Genomic DNA, 27140 nt, shown 5'->3' with positions numbered 1-27140 from the left:
ATCCACCATGTGTCCTCTCCAGATTCTGATTGGCTCTGTCTCTTGCATCACTGGAGGCATGCAGGGTAGCTTGTATACATTGACCTCAACAAGACAGCTGCATGGACGCTCCTACCAAATGCAGGCAGTGCTGCTCTACAGCCGCCTCTGAACAGCATATAGCTGTGATCCAGGGTGTTTAGTGCCCTTGTGGTGATTAAGTACCACCAAGATTGAAGGGATAGTGCACCCAAAAATGAAAAGTCAGCCATTATCTACTCACCCATATGCCGAGGGAGGCTCGGGTGAAGTTTTAGAGTCCTCACAACTCTTGCGGAGATCCAAGGGGAGAGGAGGTAGCAACACATCTCCACCTAATGGAGGCTGACGGCGCCCCAGATTTAAACGTCCAGAAACACATAATCGAAACCACAAAATATCTCCATACTGCTCGTCTGTAAAAATAGAGGCTAAAAATAGAGTTCAAATGACGTTTTTCCAAACAACTTTTTATATCGGGGCTTCAGGACACTTGGATCACTACGGACGAGCAGTATGGAGATATTTTAGTAGCTGGGTTTATGTATTTTTACCGTGTAACAAAAGCCTTGGTTTTCAACAGCGCTGTATGGACGCATCTCTGAACAGGAAGTAGGTGATGGACTGTGTTATTTTATTCACTCTCTCTCATAGTTGGATGGTATTTTTGTCGAGTTAAGTGTGTCCAGTGTTGGTTGATTTTTCGGCAAAGCGGGTTTCTCTGGATGGTGGTGTGTGAGGTGAGCCCTCATGTTCATAGTATCCCCAGAGTAGTTTATTTGCACATGACACTGCTTGCAAATCACTTGTGTCATATCCAAGTCCTTCTTTCCTTCTGTGTTAAAAAAGTCCAAATTAAGTCCAGACGTTTGATTTAAACACCGACGGCACATTTCTGAATTCTTTCTCCGGTGCCTCCATCTTTGTTTTAATGAACGTCCTGCCAAATGCTGCTGACTGTGACCTCTGCTGGTGGCGTACATGTATCGATACAATTTCGCCAAAATATCGCGATACCATGCTGTATCAATTTTTCCCTGACCCCTACCGAAGAGTGACTGGTAGCCACATGACACCAATGTCCATTGCCAAGCACAAAAAGCACCACCAAGACTTGCAAAGTGGACACAAGAGCATATATTTAGCCAAAATTTAGTGGAGCTGACTGGAGACGTCCACACTTATGTCTCAGGCATGCCTAGATTTTTAGGGGATTGGCAATAAATCCCAATATTGTATATAATGGAAACTAAAGGGCGAGAAAGCACAACAACAGGACTTTAAATACATTAATAATGTTATGTCAGGTGTCAGTTACTGTCACGTATAAAACAATGACGTAGCTCAAGCTAAACTGCATCAGCCCTGGAGTCCAAAGATGACCTCAGAAACACAGGAAATGGATCTCATCTTACAGTACATCACCATAAAACAAAGAATATTGTGTTTGGCACAAAAACCAACATGACCCATTTTTACAGCGTGAGTAATGAGTCAGTGTGCAGCAGTAACGGCATAGTTTTAGCGTCACGTCCACGGTGGATGTCATTTGTCAGCACTGCCAGCTTCCTCTCAGCTGATACCAGAGAGCCTCGGAGAGGGGGGGGGGGGGGGGGAGGGGGTTGACTCAGATCAATGTGCTCTGTGTCAGGGACTTCCCTGTGGCGCGCACACACACATGCATGTACACAACACACTCTTGCATTCATTCAATAATTCAGGTATTCTAGTGAGGCCACATTTCTTCCTCTCATCATCCAGTCTGTTTGTTGGTCTGCATATACTCATCCATACATTTACATCACATCCTCCTCATGCAGGTACTCGTGCTCTGTCTTGTTTCATGTGAGTGTTCTGTCTTTACTTGATGCTCGGAGGTCCTCCTCTACTGTCAGATGGGTTTATCTGTATATAGTTGTCATCTTGAGGCACAGATTGTGAGCCATCGTGTGTGTCTGCTCCCTTCAAAGGCCTGCGTGCAGCCTGATGTCAGTGTGACTTACTTCATCATTGGCTCAAATCAGCATCAAAGCCCCGGCAGACGAGGCTGCTGCTGCAGATGGCTGCTGTGTGCTCGGTCGCCTTGTTTGTCTGAGCGGCTCTGTCAAGTGCTTGTTAATTAGAAAGAAGGGACGCCCATGCTTCCCAGCAGGGTGAGTGCTGCCCCGCACGGCCTTCAGTATTTAACCCCTCCCCCTGTTCAAACAACACATCAGTGAATTATGATGTTGCTCACTGTTGCACGCTGCGTGCTGAGTACATTTCTCGCTCTCTCTGTTTTCACTTGCTCCCCTGTGCACACTAAAACTTTCTCAAAGCACTCCTCTGTGAGCATGCCTCGACGCTCTGATGCTCTCTCTGTTTTGCTAGAAAGAAAAATGATGTATTATCTAGAATGTGTCTCAAATCCTGCAGCCAGCACAGAGCTGAGGGGCAGCTGTGGGGAGTGGTGAAGCTGCGGTTGGTCCTTCTGTGCAGGGGTGTAGGTTTTGTTTCAACATTAGAGGGGACACATGTGTAAAGCGGGATTTTGCAGTGACGCAGACCTCCTGTCTGTTTCTGTAAGCTGAAACCATTTCCCTCAGTGGAAACAAAGCTTTGATTTACTTTAATTTCACAGATAAGAAACAATAAATTGTGAAGACAATAAAGCCTCCACTAAAATAGCATTTTAAGTCTTGTGTGTGATTTATCCTGGCTTCATATGAGCAGAGGAAATCTCTGCTCATCGCTAGGCTAATTTATACAACGTGAAATGCCATAGGCTTGTGCTAATAACGTTAGCATGTTGTATTTGTTTGGAAAACGTGTTTAGTATAAGACAGTTGTTTTGTCAGTGAACCTCGTGAGCTGTAATGGAGCTGAATTTTGTAACGTTACCTTTGTTAAATGTTGCTGTTGTCCCTGGCTTCATATGAGGAGAGGAAAAGTCTGCTAGCTGCTAGGCTAATTTATACAATGTAAAATGCCATAGACTTGTGCTAATAACATTAGCATGTTGCATTTGTGGGGAAAATGTGTCCAGATAAAGACAAGTGTTTGTCTGTGAATGCTGCGAGTTATAGTGAAGCTGATTTGTGTACTTGTGATTGAAACTGTCTCTATTAAGACATGTTTAATGTGTGTTTAATGTGTGTTATGTTTTACTGATGTTTTGGAGGTGTAACTGCAGAGTGACACAGACACACCACCGCAAAGTATAAATGCTCACAACAGCATAGGCTCTGCATAGAACCGACACACATGCATAAATCCCGCATAACGGAGTGTTTAAGGATCCTCCACCCGAGATCTTTAAGCATGAAACACGTAGTTCCCTGCATTATGGTGAATTTTCATGCACCAGTTTATGGTGTAAAAGTCCTCTGCTGCTTTCATGTTTTTATTGTATATTACTGAGGGGTGTGCGTCCCCTGCATCCCCCTTGAAATATACACCTCTGCATCTAATGGCTGAATAAGAATGGATGTGCATTGACAAAATCCATGCATACAAAAAAAGGCAAGTGTGACACAGAAAAGAGGAAATGACACATGTGAGGGAGTAAATCTGGCAATAAAACATTATTAATTTAGGTTGTTACCTGATTTAACTGTTCCTAATTTTTGGCACTTCACACAGGGATCTATAACATGCTTATCTAAGGTGCTTTTATGTACTTAATTTTAATTAATTACCTCTGTGCGCTGTGTATTTTTATTTTCCAGTGTTTGTTTTTTCATTCGAGAGCTACAAATCGTATGAATGCTTTAAACATTCATCTGTCAGCGTCCTTTTGTTTCAAGCAGAAGTGTGTAACTTCTTATATGGATCAAAGAAATGAGACAGGCTTTCGTGACTTTTGATGGGATTGTTACTTTAAAATCATACAACACAGGTATGGCCCCATATCTTAGTTATATATACTTACATATGTTTTGAAAGCCCTGACAAAGACCTGCAGTGCTTGAGTGGTTCCTGTTGATCCTGTTGTTTCCTGTTCTCTACAACCACCCGACACTTTTATATATAGAGCAATCAGTCGTCTCCTTTTTCTAGTGTTTTTGCAGAGAAGTTGCTGTGAAATTGCAAGGTCGCACAGAATTCACAAGGACTGGTTAAATTTGAGTTAATTGTTACAATCCCAACATCCTGGAGGAGCTGGTTAATGATGTTGTATATATTTTGTTCCCCCTGGACAGCGTGAGGCCGGCTCTTACTCACAAACTGTTGACTCCAGCCTCTGCAGTTTGACACTAGCTGCTGTCTCAGCTTCAGCTGCTGCACAGCAGACTTAAGCACGTTTGTGTGTGTGGTGTAAGAGCTCACACACTTAACGTGGTATGGCAGTGTGTTAAAGTAGTGGTGTCATAACTGATGCTGGGATCACCATGTTCACTCGCTCCTCTCTCTGCATCACCTCAGGCGGGCCATTATTCAAATGTTGCCACAGTTGGGTTCCATGTTCGTGCCTCCTCTGCTGTGACATGCCAACCGTGGCAAATTGAGCTCGGTCCAATAAGTGAACTAATATAAAGATAATGAGTGTGTAGAACAGATGAATACAACACTCTGCAATGATCTTGTAAAGCTCATAAAATCAGTTTCGATTATAGGAGGGATTGTTCAGCACTGCACTGAGGCAGGCAGATGTGTCCAGTAAAGTAGGCGACTGTCAATGACTGAAATATTAAGCAAAGTGATGTGTAGCTAAAGTCCTGTGACCGGTTGCATGAAGCTTCTTAATTTAAGATTGTCCTTAAAAATTAACTTAAAGGTCCAGTGTGTAAAATGGGTTGAAAACAGTGACATCAGTGGTCAAATTCTAGATTGCAGGGCTCACTCACTCACCCCTCCCGTCGGGTAAATGACGGTGGCCTCGTAGGGACAAAAAGCCTTGCGCAGACACGAGTTTTTCAGGAGTAGGTCTATCTAGCGACGAGGTTAATGTTTATTTAGAAATCTAAACCATGTTACGATATTGTAATGAATCCCTCACGAACAGGAGACCAGAGGAGCGTTCGGGAAAAAGGCCCGTTTATTTGAGCACTCCAAAAACTCCGGTAACACTCCAGGGGGTAAAAGACTCCGTCCCAAACTGTGACTCTTCTAGCGTAACAGACACACTCCATACACACATTCTCGTTTACAATACCAAGCGGGTACCCCCCTCCCCTCTCTGCTCCACCAATCTCCAGCCCACACACTGACTGACAGCGTAGCCGGTAAACAGAGCTCAGCTGTTTATTTAGCCTAGCAATATCTCCGGACTATAGCAGCTGCAATGGACGACTTTGAACGCGATTTTGAAGAGTTTCTTGTAGCGGACACAGACCCAGAGCCATACCTGTTTGAGCCGGAGCATACAGATGAGGAACTTGGGTGCTGAGCGGGCGAGAAGAGAGGCTGAATCCTCCGCTCCCATTTTGCTGCACAGAATGGGATTCGGTGCTACTGCTGCCATCGTTGGGGAGATATATCATCAGGAGGAAAAGCGCCGCAGAGAGTGCATCACAAGGAGTGAAGTTGCGTCTTCTTTTCCTCGCAGATGACGGTTCGGGTTCATTCTCTCCTGTTGCGTGGTAAGTGTGGTCCATTCCCAAACTTTATAACTAAAAAAACTTCCACTACTCTCTGTCGACGAACTACTAACACTCTCTGCTGTTTCCTCCTCCTTCTTCCTTCCTTCCGCTGTCTTCTTCGTTGGTTTATTTATACACGCGAAACGCGTTCTCTGGCTGGCTGGATTGTCCGCTCATTCTGCCTTACATACATGGCGGCGCAAGATGGCGACCTCTCTAAAGCAAGGCCCTTGCTCTATATATATATAAAAGCATAATTATAAGGCTACGAAAACCAAACAAATTTTATTTTATAGCCATTATACACTTACATAAACATATTAATGGGTAGAATATTAAGATTCAGATTCAGATTTTACAATAAACCATGCCAAATATTACACACTGGCCCTTGTAGGTTTCCTTAGAAAAAAATCTATTGAGCAAATTCTTGATAGATATTCAGACTGTTCTCATGCACTGTTTGTACGTACACATACAATAGTAATGCACCACGATTTATATGTAACCCTCATAATTATGAGGTAGTAATTTGTGTATATCTCATATAATTGTGAAAAGCTGTGGTCACGTGAAGGATGCACTAACGGGAGCAAAGCAGGACGTAGTATAACGAGCGAAAGTCAGCATTACGAGGCAGCTTGGGGAGGTGGAAGGATCAAACAAACACAGGACTTTCCCTGGTGTTGGGTTTCTTGTGTGAAACCAAGTGAACTTTGATTTAATTTTCAGGTAATTTGTCACTGTTTTTCTTTTCCTTAACCAAACCTACATGAAACTTTACACAAAGTACATAACTTGACAATGCCCAACCGTTATTCTTTTCCTTAACCTAACCTGTGTAATGTTACTAAACCTAACCCAAGCACATGTACTTGCCTCAGGGTGCTTTCACACCTGTCCTGTTTGGTTTGGTTCAATCAAACTTTTTTGTTTGTTTGTTTGCCCCCTCAGTGCGGTTCATTTGGGCAGGTGTGAACACAGCAGTCACACTCAGGTGTGCACCAAAACAACCGGACTGAGACCTTCTTGAAGAGGTGGTCTCAGTCCGGTTCCAAAGGAACTCTGGTGCAGTTGGTTTGTGGTGAGAAGGTGTTCCGACCTGGATGTGAAGCAACTGCAGTCACATGACACATTGTTTGGGTTAAACATGAGCATGTTACAGTCCTGGAGGATTATTAATGTGCACCTCCTCCTGTACTGCCTTAATATGCACATTCAGCACATCCAATGCATCAAAACATTGTTTTCTAGTTGGAGCCGCGCCTCGTTTTCAAACTGTATGGTTTGACTAAAATGAACAATGACAGCAATATAGTCCACGATGAGCAGCGCTAAAATCAACCTGCGTAGTTGTCCCTCCATTGTGACATTACAAAGTGTCACATTTATCTTGCAAGTGTACTCTTCTTCAACGTTTGCTTTACTTCCTGGATTTTTCCCACATGGAAATTCTGACCAATCAAGAGCAGCTTTCTCACACAAGGCATTTGATCTGGTCCTCTTGTAAATGCTGCCGTGAGAACACGAACCAACTCTAGGCAATTATACAACTTTGTGACAACATGAGTCCCTGATTCAGACCAGAGGAGACCACTCTAGGGCTGACAGCAGCCTAAATCTAACCTACGTAACTTTTCATGAGGTATGTAACTTGACGATGCCTAACCCTGATTCTTTTCCTAAACCTAACCAATGTAGCGTTATTAAACCAGGGTTTTCCACACATTCATGTATTTATGGCGGGCTGCCACAATTAAAACACCTGCCACCCCATTTTGATTTTCAGTTTTAAGTGTTGCAACTGTCGCAAACAGTTTCCTTAGCTCAGGAAATAAAAACTCCTTAGGTGAAATCCTTACAAGAAGAACTTCATGCAACCAGCAACAAGTTTGAATGTCAACATTATTTATCCAGATCATTTTAATTATCGTATGCCTTTTTACACAAGTTGTACATTCTAAAAATGTGCACCTTCTTGAGTCACATACTTTACTTTTTTTTAGCTCCTAAAAATAACCATGGCTTTGGTCAGAACAAGCTGACCTCTGCAGGACTGAATGCATCTCATATGCCGGCTCAGTGCTCACAATCCTCCTAATCTTTGTGCCTCCTCTGCTCCGTCTTTTTTGGATTCAGCTGAACTCTCTGAATGCATAATGACAACCATGAGGACCTGGCACCCAGACTTGACTGTCACATTATTATTAATCACACAAAAGCCTGTGAATTTTCTTTCAATTGATCTCTGGATTGACAATCAATACACAATGTTGCAGAAAATGAATGCTGGTGGAGCTTGTTATTTTTATCTTTGCTATTAAGACACAGCTGTGATGTAGCATTAGTTCTCACTAGATTTAAACCACACTGCCTCCAATCAAGCTAAAATAATAAGTGTAATCAGTGTTAGTCAGTAATGTATCAATAACTGTAATAACCATGTGGATGGTGACATTAAAATAATAATATATGAAAGAACATTTTGTCAGCAGCACATTAAAAAGACTGCCTGAGAGAATCGGAGTTCAGCAGATGAGCTCAACAGTCTGATCTCACTTTTCTGTAATAGTCTGACCTCCCCACCTCACACTCAGCTGTTTTCCAGACATCAGTCCACTCAATCAAGTCATAAGCAGATCTGACTGTAAAATATACAACAACAACAACAACAACTAAAGCTGATTAACACAAATACAATCAGACATCTGCTGCATGTTTGAGCAAACATGTGACAAATACTCTGTCACTCAGTGAAGACCTCGGTGAAGCTATTTTGGCACGTAGCTGACATCAGCACTGACCTCTGACCCTCCTTTTTAAAGCTGCATACTGGGACAAGAAGAACCAGGGTGGACGTTACCATCAGGGAAGGAATCTGCCTGGGGCCCTAAACTAAGAGAGCCCCTAATGACTATAATTAAACAGACAGTTTTTATTATAAAACACAAAAAAACTGCATGTTTCTGATATGAATGTAATGATTAAATGATATATTTTGGTGGTTTGAGTTGAAGGTGTGAGAAAGAATAGTATCAGTAACATTGTTAACACTGTGCTACATTACAGAGAAATACAAACCGTACTAATTGAACCTTCATTAATATAGGCCTATATTTTATCTCCAAGTGCACGTCACACACTGAGCGAGCCGCCTGTTAATGACGCTGTGGGCTAATGGGCATGTAGCTACTTCCATGTTTCAGATGATACGTCATGGCAGAAAATGTGATAAAATTGTGCATTTTTGTGCAGGTTAGGATTGCAACCACAACTGACTGTTGTACATATGTTATGTACAGGAGCAGAACACACACACACACTGCAGGACGGGTGGTGGTGGTCAGAAATCCAGCGTGAGCGGGATCAAGAAGATGGTCCCATGCAGGGCTCTAATCACAACGAAGACGACAACATGCTGATGCTAAACAGGTATGAAGTTAACCCTTTTCGCCACCTTAGTTGAGCATTTTTCTTACGCCAGGAACACCTCACTCTGCAGAGTCAGCATTCTACTGCTAGTTAGCTGTGTTTCATTAGCATTGAGAAGACTTGGGTCTGAATCAGCTAAACTATTCCAGTCAGTGTTAGCAACAACAACCTTGGCGAGCACTGATTTTCTGGCACCATGAGTGTTGTCTCAATATCAGCTAGTTTTGATCCAGCTTCATAAACAGAAATGATCACCCAAGCTAAACAGGCAGAAGAAGTCTTCTGTCCACCTCTGCTCTCTGGAGTGTAGATTTCTTTGCATGAAAATGACCAGCACGAACCCTGTACCATCTGTTGTCCATGGCAGGACAGTGTTGGCTTAGCCTGAGTCACGTTTGTGGAAAGAGTGCTGTGATAGACTTCTGTCACATGCCGTGACCTCTTCTTATAGAGTCAGGAGACCCAGCTTCATTTGAGTCTGACAGAAGAAGAACTTTTGGCAAACGTTCCTGCAGTTGGCTGAGCTGACCACATGGAATATGGGATAATATTAAGATCATTAAAACCAATCAGGCAAAGAGTAGGAATAAGGGAGGCCTTGTGTCTAGATTTGCCCAGGGCCCCTGAATCTCTAAATCCGCCCTTGCAAAGACCACGCAAAGCTTGTTTAACTGTATACAACACAATCATCTGTCTCTTTATTGTCATACAACAAGGTGTCTTTACCCGTACAGAAAGAGAGCCTTCAAAGTCATCTCAGCTTTAATCATCCATCTCCCATTTGCTTGCCGCTGAATAAAGCCCATCTTTGTGCTAAGACGCTATAAGCCTACCCTACCTCTCCATGGGATATTTCCCTCCTGCTGAAGGAAATCAAAGCACTGCTGCAGCCTACACGTTACAATCACACGCACACAGTCACCCACATTCTTCAAAGGAAACATATGATTCCACCAAATGTGCACACGCACTGATCCACCCACAGAGGGACGCGGCATGCTGACACTTAACCAGCTTAGAGCGCGGGCATGCAGCATGCACCGAGGCTGATAGACGTGACACACATGAGGGGTAATTATGCAGCATTGTCTCTCTGTCCTCCCACTCCCACTGCAGATTGAGCTGTGTCTTACTCTATCTGGCAGCGCTGCTTAATTCTTGTTTATTCAACATGGGACATGGAGTGCTGGGGTCACACACACACGCACACACACACTGATCTGTGAAGGAGTGTGTCTGTATGTATTGTAGCGCTGCACTGTGCTGCAGGCTGCCTGTGAGCTAAATCCACACACAGCAGCATCGCTCCAGGTAGAGAGATAAACAAGAGGCCGTGTTTAGGCTCAACAACTCTCTTCTGTTTCATATTTACTTCATGTCCATGTCTGAGGCTTCACTTCCTCTCCTCTGCCCTTCACATGTCCCCCGAGAGCGGCCATGTTCCTACAGTCAGATCTAATGGGTTCACACTGCATGAAAAAGGATTACCTTTTACTGAAGGTCAATATATGGCGCTAATTGCACTTTAATGGGGATTAAGGGAGCATATATAACAAGCATGTGTTAGCACATTAAATTCCATATGCTGCACATTGCTGATGACCATACCATCCATTTATAAATGTCCTACTTTCAGGTCATTTCAATGTGGTATGGTCATTAAACTGTAGAGGCTTGTTTCATAAAGATAATCAATAAAAGTAAATATGTAGTCCACCTATTTGATGTCCAGGTGTTGAGCCATACTTTACTTTGTGATTCACTCATATGATGTTTGGAAATATTGGGTTTGAATGTTGGTTTTGCTCGGAGCAAAAATTGCATTCTTCCAGGTAGATAGTATATGTCTGTGTGATCATCAAAATGCCTTTGAAGTAACATTCAAAGAACCTGCTGCTCCTAACAAGCTCACGCTATGTGACTGGCTCGCAGAGTAAACTAAGGACTTTCAGAAGAAAATGTTGGCGCTGTACATTTCTGCAAACCACAGATACATTTGTATGTTTCATGTCTCACATTAACATTTTACAAAGTGGCGTAGTATATGAGCTGACTGTCATCAGGAGGTGGAGGGGAGGGTGAGATGCTAACCAAGGTGCAGACCACAGTTTGAGACCAACAAACAATAAAACCAGTTGTTTTTTAGTGACTTGTAGCTGTTTTTCCACTGAAATGTGCCATGAAAAGCAGGTATGTTTTATCCAGACCTGTAACTCTACAATTCCAGTGACCATGCACGTTATTCATGTATATTTCCCTTTTAGAGGTTTGTGGTTTCCTAGTAAAGTTTTATTCTGCCTGCCACAGACACCAGTTCTCTTTTGGGTTGTTAGAAATCTGATCCTTTAACTGCTTCAGCTGGCAATAAAATGTGAAAGAGGGAGAACTATTTTGGGCAATAGCAAAGGTATTTCTGGCCTCTGCTGATGCGCCTTCTTTAAATAGCCCTCAGTGTCTGTGTTCGTCAGATCACTTCATATTTCTACTTCATTTATATTTCCACTTCACTTACTCTGCCTTGCTTCCTGTTTTAAGATGTAAGACAAACTACCATTGAGCGCCCTGTTAGAGCCTTAACTCCATCGTGCAGCACAGCGCTCAGTCACACAGGCCCTTAACCTCCAGAAACCTGGGATCCATTTAAGAAAATCATCTCACTCCTCAGCCCTGAGCTCATTAAAACATACAAATAGCTGGCAACTGGCCTGACCCATTTTTTTTGATTCAGGCTTGGTTTAAACACTGTTCTAGAGAGACACGAGGTGCAGAGGGGTTATCCAGCTAAAGGTTTAATTAGGTTAATTAAATGTAGGGAGGAAGAATAAACCTATTATCCAATCGCTTTCCGAATGGGAATGATCTCTGTGGCCATTACATTTTTTTTTTTTACCACAAAAATACTGACCGTCCATCCATCCTTTTTTATCTGAGTATCCGGGGCCGGGTCACAGCGGCAGCAAACTCAGCAAGGTATTCTAGACGTCCTTCTCCCCGGCAACGTTTTCCAGCTCCCAGATCCCGAGGCCAGATGAGATGTATAATCCCTCCAGCAGATTCTGGGTCTACCACAGGGCCTCCTACCAGTTGGACGTACCCAGAAAACCTCTGCCCAGGAGGATCCTGATCAGATGTCCGAACCACCTCAACTGGTTCCTTCCAGCATGAAGGAGCAGCGGCTCTACTCCGAGCTCCCTCCTGATGTCTGAGCTTTGCACTCTATCTATAAGGCTGAGCCCAGACACCCCATTTCCGCTTGTATCCACGACCTCATTGTTTTAGTCACTACCAGAAGCTCATGGACATATGATGGTTGGAATGTAGATGGACCAGTAAATCAATAGCTTTGCCCTCCAGCTCAGCTCCTTCTTCACCACGACAGTCCAGTGCAACCCCTGCATCACTGCTAATGCTGCATCAAACTTCCTGTCCATCTAATGTTATGTATTAATTGTTTTATTGTGAATTTGTGAATAGAGATAGAGAACTTGGATGACGAACTGAGCACTCTGTGTCTCCACTGCAGCTTCATTTTATCTGTATTTTACAGATTTGTATATTGTAGGGCTGACCCAAAAAATTCGAAGCTTCGTTCAATGGCATGGGATTCGATTGTTAAAAAAAAAAAAAAAAAAAAAAATCAAATATTTGGCCTTTTTTTCCTCCCATTTTTTGGGGGGGGGCCTTGAACGCAACACCATCTCCGACAAGGAAATAGAAAGCCTGACGTGCAATGAATGGAGACCTATTATCCTGCTTGAACACAGACGACTAAATTCTTTCAACAATGTGACTCAAAATAATGATTAAATAGATTTTATTGATGTAAGATAATATGCTGATGGTGACATTTTCCACTGGTCCGCTGCGCTCTGAGTCTGGTGTCAGTGACACATGCTGCTCTGACTCGCGCATCTGTCTGCTTGCGCTGCAGTGCGCACCGAGGGTTTTAATTTTTAGTATTAAATCAAAACTTAAACACTACTTATCAGCAACCAGAAGTGTTTTTTCGTTTGTGAATATTTTTATCTTAATTCTAGGGTTGCAAGAAACTACTTTTTTGCCATAATTTGTAAGTTATTAACTTTTTTTGACTCGATTTAAAGTCGATCTGAGCTCCCAAGCTTCGATTTTCAAAAATGAAGTCGAAGGTCAGCCCTAGTACTTTGTTGCTGTGGTACCATATTTTGGGACCCATAACACATTTCTCAGAGGATAAATATGGAGTCCCTCAAGGGTGAGTCCTGGGTCCACTGCTGTTCACTTTGAACACATTACCTCAAGGCCACAAAACACAGACATACAGCTGATGTTGTCACAGTTACACTGATCCTTGTCCTCTGGAGACCTTAACATTATTAAATTAGAATTGTGCACTCCATTGAATGCAGATCTCTCCACCAGGTGGCAACACAGCTGCTGGAGCTAATTGTTGCCACTCTATGCAATACGTATGGCGCAGCTTCTCCCAGTGGAATTGTTTGTCTCAGCCAAGATAGCAGTGAAGCTAACAAAAACAGGGAATATTTTCCATCTCGTGTCATGCTAAACTTAAATAGATCATAACATATTGGATATGGAATTAATCTGCAGATGCTTCAGTTTAAAATGAAACCAAACTTTTTTATGGATGTCAGTTTTGGTGTCACGACGAAGGCCAAAACTCTGAGGAGTCACCAGTCAGTGATGTTAGAAAAAGATGACTAAAACAAGACTTTTCAACAATTGCAAATCACCGCTACCACAAGCGGTCCTTGAACATACAGTCATAAGCGTGCATAGAAAATATTAGGTTGATTGGTTCAGTAGTATTTGAGATTAGCGTGGACAAAAAGATACACACATGATGACCAAACACGTGAAAAACTGGTTGAATTAATCATAAACATAAATAATTTTGTGTCCTACAACTTCTTGCAGCTCAATGAGGATGTAACCAAAATTCTTGTCATTAGTTTCAAAAGTCTGCAGCAAGTCCACATTTAGCCTCTGTCTGTCCCTGGGATGCACCACACAGGTCAGAAATCTGGGTTTTATCCTTGATCCTGACCTTAATTTCAGAGCCACATCACCAGCAGCTCAGTACTACATCATTTTTATCACTGAGCTAGAGTGGGCTCTGATCGCACATTCAACATCTGAATGTGTGGACAGTGTTTCCATAAATGTTGATTAATGAGTCCTGCACTGACCATATCTGCACTGCAGGCTTCCCCCTCATAACTGGGTCACCTGATGAGAGAGTAATGGGTCTGTGGGACAGAGAGCCTCATAAATTATGCAGAGTGAGAGAACGGTGAAAGACAAAGAAAGAGGTAGATGTATGACCGTGACAAGCAGCTGGGGGAGTGCAGGAGAGATCGAGTGTCTGAGACTATAATCCATATTCTTTGTTGGTCTGCAATGAGTCGAAAAGCGACGGCTTTGTTATCTGCGAATAAAACCAAACAACAAAATCAGGGCAGAGGTTTTGTGTCCCAGTGATGCTATCCATCATGCTACAAAGCTGATTCACGGGTCGGAAACTGACAGCTCATTGTGTGCTGCAGGCCTTTGCAATACTTGGGTCTTTTTTCAGCACGTCAGCCTGCGTCTTCTTGAACCATTTAAAGCCACATGATGGACATCCACAGCCTGGGAGGTTTGGCTGGGGCACAACACAAATAGGTGGGGGCATTTCAGATTAATACTGAATGCAAAACTGAGTCGTGCAATTGTCTGAGAAACAATCAGCTTCCTCAACACAGGAAATAACACATCGGAGCACAGCAAGGTGGAGAAGAGAAGTGATAATTGAGTTGATGCCTGAGCATCACCGGCGCAAACAGAAACTCACCTCCACCAGTTCAAATTAAATTACACCTGCTGCAAAAACTGGTTGAAACAACACATAGGCTATTTATAGTGAAGAAAGCAGTCAAAGTGAACTGTGGATCATTTTAGGGTCGACATCACAGTGACGTCAGTTTGTTAGCTGGAGGTAAACCTGCCTCTCCTCCACAGGGCTGTAGGCAACATGGGAGTTGTTGTAGGGATGAATAAGGTTATGTGTATTAAGGGTTATCATGTCCACCTCATCAGAAACTGGGGAGGGATTAAGAGGAATATTGGATTTCTCTGCAACGCTAACTTTTTAGCACATTAGCTAACGTTAGCTTCCATAGCAAAACAAAGTGTGGTCCTCCTTTGTAAGATTGGCTTCCTGTGACATCATCCATCCACTGAGTGAGAGCATACGGGTCGGCCAGCCTGGTCCCGTTGGTCAGTGTTTACTTATTCAAGTAACACTGGCGGTCCCAGAGAGTGAGTGACCTGACATGGTGCGTTGGTAAATTCAGTCTGACGCTCTACACTAAAATGAGAGCCCTGTTGATGGAAGAAACGCAGCGTTATATTTCTACATGAATGAACCAACGGTTAAGTTAATCACACATTCACTCCGCTCGGCGCTCTGCTGCTCCGTCTCCACAGACAGTGTCCAGAGTGCGCTCTGCCACTCTGAGAGAGTATTTCTGAATTCACTACTCGCATCATCTTCCTCCATTGTCTAAAACAAACCAACAGAACTTGCTACGCAGGGCTAGCCTCAGGAGAAGTTACCACAGCACATGACATAGACATAGACGCATCTAATTGTGATGAAATTTGTTGCCAACTTTTTTCATAATCAGTTTCACTCCATTTAATCGATTAGTTGTTGCAGAACTACGTGAAATGTGATAATTCACACACTAAGATGGTAAACAGGGAAAACATTGTATTGCATTCCACATCCTCAGAAATGAATGCCACAAGTCTGCAAAATGTAATTATGCACATGGACGATGGAGGCAGTTTATCAGGCCAGCAGCACACTCTTAACAACCACGGCCGCAGTGGCAGAACTTTTTTACAATGACATGATGCCACTTTTTTGGCCATGCCTTCAACACTAAGTGGAGTAATCTCCATTTACATCTTACAAAATCAAAACTTATCAAGGAAGATATTCCAGCGTCGGCTACAGATGATTTAGACCTGAATTGCCCTGAAGTGGATGTACTCTCTAATCCTCCAGGGACACACAAAGTATTCAGGCAATGTGAAGAATGCAGCTTATATCACAGCTGCTCGGCTAAATGTACCCGCTGATAGAAGCAGCATATCATTAGCCTCACTGGAACATTTTATGCTGCATTTTCTTTTAATTTGTCACCCATCTGTTGCTCAGCTATGACAGACCTGAGTTTTAAATTAACTTTACAAACAAGTGTTTCTAGTGAACTGACCTCAAACTCTCAGTTACCATTTATATAAAGTGGGATATTTATAGATAAGAAAGGATGTGGAAGTTGCTCTCTCTGTAATGAATGTGAAAACCACTGAGTATAAAACACTGGCGACAGCTAACCGAGCTTCTACCACCATCTCCTACCACTCTGTTACTTAGTGCACTTGACATTTGGCCTCACAACCCCATTATGCACTTGAGTGTGCCTGGCCAGCTATAACTAATAGGCATTATACATTAAAGAGCTGTGGGCAGTTCAAGTGTGATAGTTCAGATCCTGCCTCATTTTCAGTTAGATGCCCGTTCAGAGGATTTCATGGTGACCTACAGCCCACCACTTTGAACTGCCCGTGTAAAGCCCCGACACGGCAGGAGCATTTTTAAAGATTCTGTCCAGATGGAGCGTGAAGAACTGCTCCCTTCATCTCTCTCCTGCTCCCACCCCATGCTCTCCTCATCCTCTGCCCCCACCGCTGCGTGTCCTACCTAATGAGGCGCTCCGCTTCAGCATGTGGGTGTCTTATAGTGAGTCTCAGCAGCCTCGGGCGCCAATCTGGATGCTTGTAACACTGTCAAACCCTCAGCGTGCTGCGGATTTCACTCTGTCTCTCCGGCTGATGCCTGCACACGGCTCCAACATGCAGACACATACAAACACATACAGCGTCAGCACACACACACACACACTCCTCATATCTCGCCCACAGCTCTTTAAGAAGATAAATAATTGCTTCCCTTACATTGCATTTCCATGTAGGGAATCCTCTTTGTACAGTCCATGATAAGACAAAGATACTATCGCCCTTAACTGGTGAGGTATGTGGACTGTCAACAAACTGATATGAGTCTTTATAAAGCTTCGGTTTATCTCAGCTGTTTCACTGTGTGGTATTGATCTTTTCATCTAACTTTCAACACAAACACAATTAAATGCATCTCCCAAAATATTCTTTAAAATCTATTATGAACTTTTTATCTCTCAGTCCTTATTAAAAGCCACATGTTGTAAGCATCATCTTGCCTCCAATATTCATGTAAGCACAACAGTTTATGTTAAAGGGATAGTTTGTGTTACCCACAGTAGATGTCAGTCGGCATGCCTCAAGTGTGGAGAAGCAGACAGGAGTACCGCCACAGAAGCTAAGCAACATACTGCTGTGGACGGGGAAAACAGCAAAACGTATTTTAAGACACCTAAAACATCAGTTTAAAGGCCTTTGCACAACAAGTCTGTAATTTTCGACTGAAATTGTTGCACATTTAAAAGTAAATATGATCTCATGTTGTGTCAATCACATCATGTCATTAAAGTTTTCAGAACAGGTTCGATTTTCTGTGTTTTTTGCATCTGCCAAGTCTAGAGAAAGTTGTTCGACATGAAGAAAGTGTGGTGTAACCTGCGGGACACATTCATCTACAACAAGGGAGAGGAACAAGACACACAGCATCATAACTCAGAGAGCCTACTTTTAGTACGTCAGTCATATTCAGGTGCGTGATGATGAGGAGGAGTTATGGAGGTTGAGGGCCGCACACAGACAGAACGAAAGTGTGGAGACAGACGAAGGGCAGCTCAGCCCTGTAAGGTAGTTGTGGTGCCAAATGCAAGACACATGGGCAACAAGTGGGGACAACTAGGAAGGTACCTCCAGTGGAGAGAAGCAAGAGAGCAAATGTGTCTCTCCATTTCGTCTCATTTTGCAAATTTTTGCAATGAATAGAAAAATCGAAAACATCAAACTCTCTGTGAAAGTCTTCTGTGCACAGATGTGCAAAGACCATTAGTGTGTTCTATACTGAGACTGTTTTCGCCACTTCACATCACTGTCAGACGGCTGTTTCTCACGGGGAACTGAAGCCATGATATCGCTCTCTTCAAGGCCAGACTCCATTGAGAAAATCACAAATTTAACACCGCTGAGCGCAGCAGCTGCTGGTCTTCTGCTGCCTTGATCCGTTAATTAATTTGTGTTACTGTGTGACTTAGGTGTATAAAAGGGTTAGATCAGATTCACCAATATCACACAATAGCCCCTTTTTCACCACAGGAACTTTTTTAAATTTACCCAGAATTTTGAAAAGCCTCGGCGCATTTCCACCAAAATTACCCGGGGTAAAAACTTTCCCTCAACCCCAAACGTTCCCTGAATAAGGTACCTAGTAGGGGGGTAGGACTTTTCAGATTACCCGGAATTCTTGAGGGGCAGGGCTGTGTGCTGAGGAACACTGATCAGTGGAACACTCACTTGCAGCGTTCAGCACTTCCTGGCACGGGCAGCCGCTGCAAACTTTATTTCATTTCTACAGGCTTCACTTCGTTTGTGTTTTGATGGAGGATGAGTACCGAAACTCGGTACTAAATTAGCCCCGGGGCTAAATGATCAAAGACCATAGTATTTATAAGCGCTAACGGTATCGGTTCTCCTCTGCGCTGTGTGCCGGCGCTGAACTCCTCCACATACACACACACACACACGCCAACGCGACACAGTAACTGGTGAACAGCCGAGCAGTCACGGTGGAAACGAAGTGAAGATAACTCGAAAATTACTCGAGTTGACGGCAGCTACACTCGTTACTGTAAGTGACATTAACCCTTGGCGAGTAAGAAGCCAATACTTTATCAATACATGTGTTCAGCAAACACGAACATGTAAACATGTAGACCAACAGCTCCAGTGTTCAGCGAGCTTAAATTACTTTATTTATGTTATTTTTCTGAATGCAGTCTGGTGACATTGACAAGAGCTGAACGGCCTCCTTGTAGGAAAGCGTTTCCTGCAGCAAGGTCAAGTGGTGAATAAATTCTAACTCATAAAAATATGTTTTGCTTTTGTCACCGTCTGCAACAGTACCTAACTTAGCTTCTGTGTCTATACTCCAGTCTGCTTCTCCAAACTGGGGGTGTGCTGACCTTCATCTTTGTAATACACTGACTATGGATAAGTGTCTCATACAACGCCACCTCATAAGACCTGAACTATCCCTTTAAAGATGAAAGATGTTACTGAAAATCTATTTTAAAACGGGTTCCTGAGTGTCAGCCACACATCTTCTTCCCTGATGCCAACTTAATCACTATTTTTAACCCTGTTAAGTGAAGCTGCCGATGGATTGAGGAGAGAGGAAGAAAGCTGGTGAACACAGGCAGCAGCAGGAGCAGCATGTTTCTAAAGTTAGAGAGAGCCAAAAAGGTGGCAGCAGTGATGAGGATGATGACAGTGATGCTGATAAGTGGTGGTGGTGGTGGTGGTGGGCCTGAGCTGCAGCTACCAACTTTAATAAAAGCAACCAGACTAAACGGGCCTCTTTGTGCCTTGAGTGACAGACAGAGTGTCCCACAGCAATTTGTCTCCGAAACAGTCGGGTCATATTAACTCTGTGCTGCTGGCATGGACTGTTGTTGTTAGTGGGGTGTCCACTGGTGGGGATGCATCATAAGTCAGCCATGAATGACTTGTTGTTCACTGTGTGGTCTCAACTGCTTATAAAGCAGCTATTTTAGTTGCAGACTGTAGTTTGATTTGCACCACCAGTCTTGTATGTGTACAAGAATATATCCAGAAATGTTGGACTCCATTACACATTTATTCCTTTTATACTGTTTTCATCTTTGACAGGACATTCTTGCCTCCCACCTCTGTCCCCAAAATGTAAACTTTTAAAGTTTGAATTATTATCGAAGCAGGTTGTGTGTTTGTACAACAGTAACTTCATTTCCCTCCGGCATGCGTTAGTTGGAATAAATAGTCCAGAGGTTTGAGTGGCTTGTCAGAGTTCTTGTTGTGCTGGAAGTAGAGATGGATTTCGTAATGACACGTTGTCAGAAAGTTCACAAAATAATTTGTTGTTTAGCAGGAATAAACAGTAATGAATGTGTCTTACCTTTCACAGCTTGCAGGTTGTAGAGTTCACAGATATAAAATATTCAGTTTTGCAAACAGGATGCATATGATTAGCACAAATCTGTGCATCTAGTAGTCTCAGAGGTTGGTGTTTCCTTCATTATTCAGAGCCCAAACTGACCATAAATTCACACAGTGAGAGGTGGGAAAGACTTTTGCCTAGCAGGTGTGGGTAACTGGGGCAGACCAGACCAGTGGCGCTGCAGACTCCTGTCATTAAAGGGGAGTTACACCCTTTTCTCAAAATCCATATGTGTCATTCCTATGGTCTAAGACATTCCAAAAATATTCATAGAAATGAACAAGTCTTTCCCAAAGTGCTAAAACTCATTTTGCAGTTGAAGGTCAGGGGGACCTCTGACACTCTGGACCCTCGGGCTTGTGCTTGGTGGGCCGTTCAGTAATCCATTATGTTCGTAGCGTGGCAATTCTGTGAGAACCATGTCTCTCTAAAAAGTCAACTTTTCATGGTGTCAGAAAAACAGCTGTTTTCAGCTTTGTGACGATGCGTTTTCCAGCTGATCCAAGAGGGTTTTTAAAGATTTTTTTAGCTCAAGAAGTAGGAGAATTTTCTCAACACATAAAGGAACACTTCATCCCTCAGTTTATCACAAACACTCAACAACATCTCATCTGGAGATACACTATATGGACACAGGTTTTCGGAACGCCTGACCATTACACCAACAGGGACTGTAGTGACATTATATTCAAATACATCTTCTTTGATATGGAGTTAGTCCCCCTTTTGCAGCTATAACAGCTTCCACTCTTCTTGAACGTCTTTCCACAAGATTTTGGAGTGTTTCTGTGTGAATATGTGCCCATTCATTCTTGTAGCAGTCATGAGGTCAGGCACTGATGGACCGCTGGACGAGAAGGCCTGGCTCACAATCTCTGTTCCAGTTCATCCCAAAGGTGCTCGATGGGGTTGAGGTCAAGGCTCATCAAACCATGTCTTTACAGTCCTTGCTCTGTGCACTGGGGCACCGTTATGTTGGGATAGAAAAGGGCCTTCTTCAAACTGTTGCCACAAAGTTGGAAGCAAAGCATTGTCCAAAATGTCTTGGTATGCTGAAGCATTAAGACTGTCCTTCACTGGAGATGAGGGGCCGAGCCCAAACCCTGAAAAACAGCCCCATACCATTGTACCTCCTCTACCAAACTTCACAGTTTGTGCAATGCAGTCAGGCAGGTAACGCTCTCCTGGTATCCGCCAAACCCAGACTCGCCTATCTGACTGCCAAACAGAGAAGAGTGATTCGTCACTCCACAGAACACGTTTTCACTGCTCCACAGTCCAGTGTCGGTGTGTTTTACGCCACTCCATCTGATGCTTGGCATTGGACTTGTTGATGTGAGGCTTGCATGCAGCTGCTCAGCCATGGAAACCCGTCATGAACCTCCTGCTGCACAGTTTTTGTGCCAGTGGAAACTTGGAACTCTTCAGCTGCGGAATCAGCAGAGCATCGGCGACTTTTACGCACTGTGCGCCTTAGCAGTCATTGACCCCGCTCTGTGATTTTACATGGTCTTCCACTTCATGGCTAAGTGGCTGTTGTTCCTAAACGCTTCCACTTTCTAATAACATCACTTACAGGTGACTGTGGAATATCCAGCAGGGATGAGATTTCATGAACCATCTTTTGCAAAGGTGGCGTCCTATCACAGTCATGCTTGAAGTCACTGAGCTCTTCAGAACGCCCCATTTTGAATCACAAATGTTTGCAAATGGAGACCGCATGGCTAGGTGCTTGATTTTATACACCTGCGGCAACGGGTCTGATTGAAACACCTGAATTCAATAATTAACAGGTGTGGCCAAATACTTTTGTCCATATAGTGTACATGGTTTTTATTGGACAGGAAGGGGATTAAAAAAAATATGATCTGAAAAATAACTAAAGCTTTCAGATGAATGCAGTGGAGTAGAAGGTGCAACATTTACCTCTGAGATGTAGTGGAGTAGAAATATCAAGGGGCATAAAATGGAAATACTTCAGTACAAGTACCATAAATTTCAGTACAATAGGCTACTTGAGTAAATGTACTGAGTTACATATCACACTGAAAAGCCTCCACAACAAGTAAAAGTCTTGCATTTAATTTGTCACATAAAGGAAACTACAGCAGTATTATAAGCAAAATGTACCCAGGACCAAATGTATTGATCATGCAGGATGGTACTTTACCAAGTTTATGGATGATTTAAATTTAAGCAGCATATTTAATGTTGTGGCTGTTTGAGAATTTTAACTACTACGGTATACTACAGGTAGTTAAATCAATAAAAATGCATCATATTTATAAGCTCGTGATATGTTTTGTGTGTAAAATCTCAATCTAAAAGTAACAACTGAAACTGTCCCTCTAGAATATAGTAGAATGGGAAGTCACAAAAAATCCTGTCTCAGCTCTTCAACTTGTGCATTGCAGTTTAGTCCTTTTTTGCCTCTTCTTATGTCGTTGACTGCTTTACAGTCGTCCACATTTCCAGACTGGCTGCAGCGTGTGTGTTTATGGCATCCCAGATGGTTCTGGTAATCCATGATTTCTGGTTGTGGAACGATTTAACTGTTGTTTCTGGTACAGTTGCTTCTACTGATGATGGTGTCCTGGAACCTGTTCCAGCCTCTGATTGGCTCTGTCTCTTGCATCACTGGGTCATGCTTCATAGTTTGTTCACATATCATGACCTCAACAAGATGGAAATTCTACAAAGTCTACAGAAATTGTAGGCAGGTAGTGTACAGTGTGGTTTTAGAGCTTTTTGCTTCAAAGAACGACAAACAATCTGCGCAGTGAGACTGAACCAAAACAGTGAAGTGGTTGCAAAACCCCAACAAATAGCATAAATCAGTCTCACAGAGATGCTTTAAAATTGTGTAGAGTTCAGTGCAATCAGGTGATAATTTGTGGATTCATTGCAAGCGGCAGCCTCCAGGGCTGAAATATGATCCAACAGGGAAGTGCCAAAAACTGCAGTTCCTCCAATGACCACTTGAGGCTGGCTCCAACAGTGAGTTAATTCCCATAGACTCCCATGTTAAAATGCTGAACTTTACAGCACAAATAAACATGTTTACAGCCTGGTACAAAAACAGTTTTGGTCTAAATAGCTAATTTGAAAATTTGTGACAAGAGTACAGGGGGTGAATTTTAATATAGCTAATCTTTTTAAATTTTATTAAGGCTTAAAGTTGCACTTAAATATGGTGGGGCCTGTACAGAATCTTAATAGATTGTTAATAGATTGGCAAATTACTTTTGTTCTCTGATTGAATTTTCCAAGATTTTTTTTAAAGTATTCATGATTGAATAAAATATCTGATTCAAAGTTTCTACTAAAATCTACTAAGTAGTTCATTTAGCCTGCTTTAGGTAATTTTAGGTTTATTTTTGTTCAAAAACAGTTGTTATCATAAATGAATATTGTGTATCACATTATGAGCAGAAGAAAAAAAACATTCTGCAGATTTTCATTTTGAATCACAGCTGAAAACAACTGCTAAAAGCCAACCCTTGCTCCACCACTGCTCGAACCCAGGCTCTAAGGAAGGTTGCTCCTGCTACGTCCAATTTTTCCCAGTGGCCATTTTCAGTATTGCAGTGAAAAACTCCCCTGCAGCCTGAAAGGCATTTTCCCCTTAGCCCACCATTATAAAAGAGACATCAGAAAAACTGTTGACATTACACCTCGAATTGCAAACAAGGTCAATTATGACTCTTTACATTTTGAATTTTTGTTCCATGGAGGTTTTATATTTGTAAAACTTTCCTGTAGCCAAGAAAAATTATTTAAAACACACTACTGCACATATTCAGTGAGTCACATATCCTGGAAGTCAACCTGTTGACTGGTGTATGCGCCAAGTGAGACACTCCATTAGAATAAATATGGGCGCCATCTTGGCATCTGCTATCTTATTATTATACATCTATGTTCCTCTCCTCCAAATATGGTCACCTCTGGCTCCAAAAAACAAAAGAAAGCGATGGCTGAACTCAAGGCTTCAGTACTAAAGTCCACAAATCAATGGGTGACGTCATGGTAGCTACGTCCATTATTTTATACGGACTATGAGTGACCCCTCTCACATTACACACTGATATTGTAACGACTTTTACTGTAAAGAAACTGATTTTAGACACTTCAGTGTTGGCTGGTGGGTTTAAATATTAAGTCCCAGTCTGAGCAGGGCTGTGTCGTCAGCCTAATTTGCCAAATGTGATTTATTTTCATGCAGGTTTGCTACCTGTCACTTACATTACTTTGCACTGTCATCCGATGGAAACGAGCCTCCCTGTCACCAGCCTGGAGTCGCCTCCATTTACATCTCATTACGAAACGATCGCCGCTCTACCTCCATGTTCTCTGCTCCAGGACCCCATCTGGTGTGTTCACAATAACATGCATCATTTCCCCCCCGTGCCTGAGGGGGTTTATAGCAAGCCTACATGACCAAGGGACCACTCCGCTGTGTAAATGGGTGGGGGTGATAATAGCCAACTGCAGCAGGGAATCAAATCACATGAGATGGAATTTATTTTCCAATCACAATAAAAGAGGGGAACACCTGCTGTCGCCCCCCCCCCCCCCGCCTCCTCTCTGTGATATCTGCAGAGCCTCGCCCCCACATGCTGTTATGTTTATGGTCTGTCAGTGATGGCATTTGTCCATACATTCCTTATGAAGCAGCACATCTCTATGATAAAACAGAGACCTGGGAGAGGAGACAGAGTTATGAAACAATTTCCTGAAGAGAAATAGTTGAATTAAATGAGACTCTTGAGGAAACCACTCCTTGTGTTTTATGTGTCGGCACTTGAGCTGCTACAAATAGTCAGATATCTGAGTGATTCTGTTTGATGGCGTCTTTACTTTCTTACAATAGTCCCGTCCTATTTAAGCTGAAGTTTGCATCGGTCATGTTTGCATACCGTCACTTTATAGTACGTAAGTGTTCAGTTTCTGTCACATATCCACACCTGGACTTGTATCTACAGATTATTAAAAGTACTGTACAAACAACACTGAGTGTTAACACCGACAGACATGATGTAATAGGGATGATCTTGTTTAAAAACTACGAGCTTTGTCGAGTGTTAAACTGGCAGCATTAGCACAGGATCAAGTGGGAGGTGCAGACAAAGGAGAAAGCACAGTGTAGGAATGTGGTCCTTTGTTGTCGAGCTGATTAATGATTTGCCCCCGTAGACCACAGCTGGAGCTCCTGGCATAATGATACAGGGCCATATGGGGGGTTGCGAATGGAGAGCTGTGCAGGGATTGTGTGTGTTGGTAATAAGTGGGGGGTTAAGGTGTGTTTAAATGATGATATTGGACATTAGGGTTGTGTGCTCCTGTGCCTGATTTTGTCTCCTCCAGTCTAGACTGTTTGTGTGATGGATGTTGTGTGTGTGGCTGCGAGGTTTAGAGGTTATTCTCTTAGCTTTTACCAAAAGAAACAGTTTGACATTTTTGGTGTTAGATGAGAGGATGAATTAATCTCACATCTGTAGAGTAAATATGAAGCTTAAGAGCAAATTTACAATAACTTCCAGGTAGAAAACCCCTGCATCATGTGCATACAGTACGATCTTACCATTACTCTTTCAAAATAAAAGCACTACATTGGCACAACACCGAGAATTGACGTTTTTCTTCAACAAACACACATGGTTGGGTTTAGGATAAAAAAAAAAGGGGGTTGGCTTTTGAATCTTATGGGCCGTGAACACCGCTGTCTTGGGTGAAAGTTGGTGATAGTTGGACCCATCCACCACCTCTCCTGCCTGCCCCAGTCAGACTTTCGCCACCTTAACTTTCATCTTTCTCCCATCATGTTTTCCCCTGACGCCACCAGGTGCTGTTAAACTATAAGGGCAACCGGCCGCGTATCATGCTGACGTTAAAGGACGCCTTTTTTTGTTGGTTCCTGGCGCCACAAGTCACTGCCCAAGTGCCGGATTTCAACAACTTCGGAGTGAGACAAGCTCATCAAACAGCACCCTGGTTGCAACAGTGTGACATTTTCATGGTGCGATTAATGTCTCAGAAAATATCACGGTGGTACAGAATTATTATCATTATCAGTCAGAATGACCCTTAAAGGAATGAAAACTAGTTTTTAATCATTTATTCCTAACCATAACCAAGTGTATTTTGTGCCTTATCCTAACCACATAAAGCATCAGCTTTCAACATGTCCGCTCAACAATATTTTGCATATGTAATGTAACCGTGGTTTGCAGAAACGTACACTTCCAACATTTTTTCTGGCAATTTTGTTGTTGCCCTGCAGTCTCTTTGGGTGCTGCTGATGCCGGATATTGACGACCATCACCACCTTATTGTGACTGTTTTCATCGTGATCCGCAATAAAACCATATATCCTCCTAGTCCTACTTAAAACAAATGCCTAAGCTAAAGTAATCATTAAACAGCTGAAATATTTAATTGAAACTACATACAATAAGTTGTGTTTGATAACATCCAGTTTGAAATAAATTCAAGTGAACCCATTGGAACATTATGCATCTTTAAAGTGTTTTATTCTTAACACATCTGTGCCTCAGGCTCGTCGTCTCAACTTCAGACTCATCACATGTGGCAAAACTTCTCGCATGAATGCTCATCTGATGTTTAACTGACTCTGAATTGATCATGTGAATTATTTAAATGAGGCATGCAGTAAAGGTAAAGGAAGTCACCCAGCTGTACGGGGGTCCTGTGGATGCTTGTATTCATGCATACACGCAGTGCACATTTACAGTATACAAGCATGACTGGACTTGCATGAACGAGTTAATGTGTTAATGCATACAGTATCTATAACTTCCATCCCATTGACTAAATGTGTTTTGTGTGCATGAGGTTTCCGTGGTAACAACAAAATCACAAGGCTAGCAATGCTCAGCAAGACGTCTTTTGTATCCTACTGCCCTCTTTTTCTT

General features: G+C 42.7%; 1 protein-coding gene across 1 annotated transcript in view; it reads left to right on the top strand.

Annotated features, from left to right (window-relative positions):
- The window catches only part of plppr2a (phospholipid phosphatase related 2a), a 186440-nt gene that overhangs the window by 57565 nt on the left and 101735 nt on the right, over window positions 1-27140 (top strand). The window contains exon 3 of the mRNA XM_033645929.2: window positions 8882-9011. The gene's annotated coding sequence lies outside the window, so the exon portion shown is untranslated. The remainder of the gene's footprint in view (window positions 1-8881; window positions 9012-27140) is intronic.

This window comes from Epinephelus lanceolatus, chromosome 18, assembly GCF_041903045.1.
Source record: "Epinephelus lanceolatus isolate andai-2023 chromosome 18, ASM4190304v1, whole genome shotgun sequence".
Taxonomy (NCBI): Eukaryota; Metazoa; Chordata; class Actinopteri; order Perciformes; family Serranidae; genus Epinephelus; species Epinephelus lanceolatus.
The sequence above is the reverse complement of the archived record's forward strand: the minus strand, read 5'-3'. Positions and strand labels throughout refer to the sequence as shown.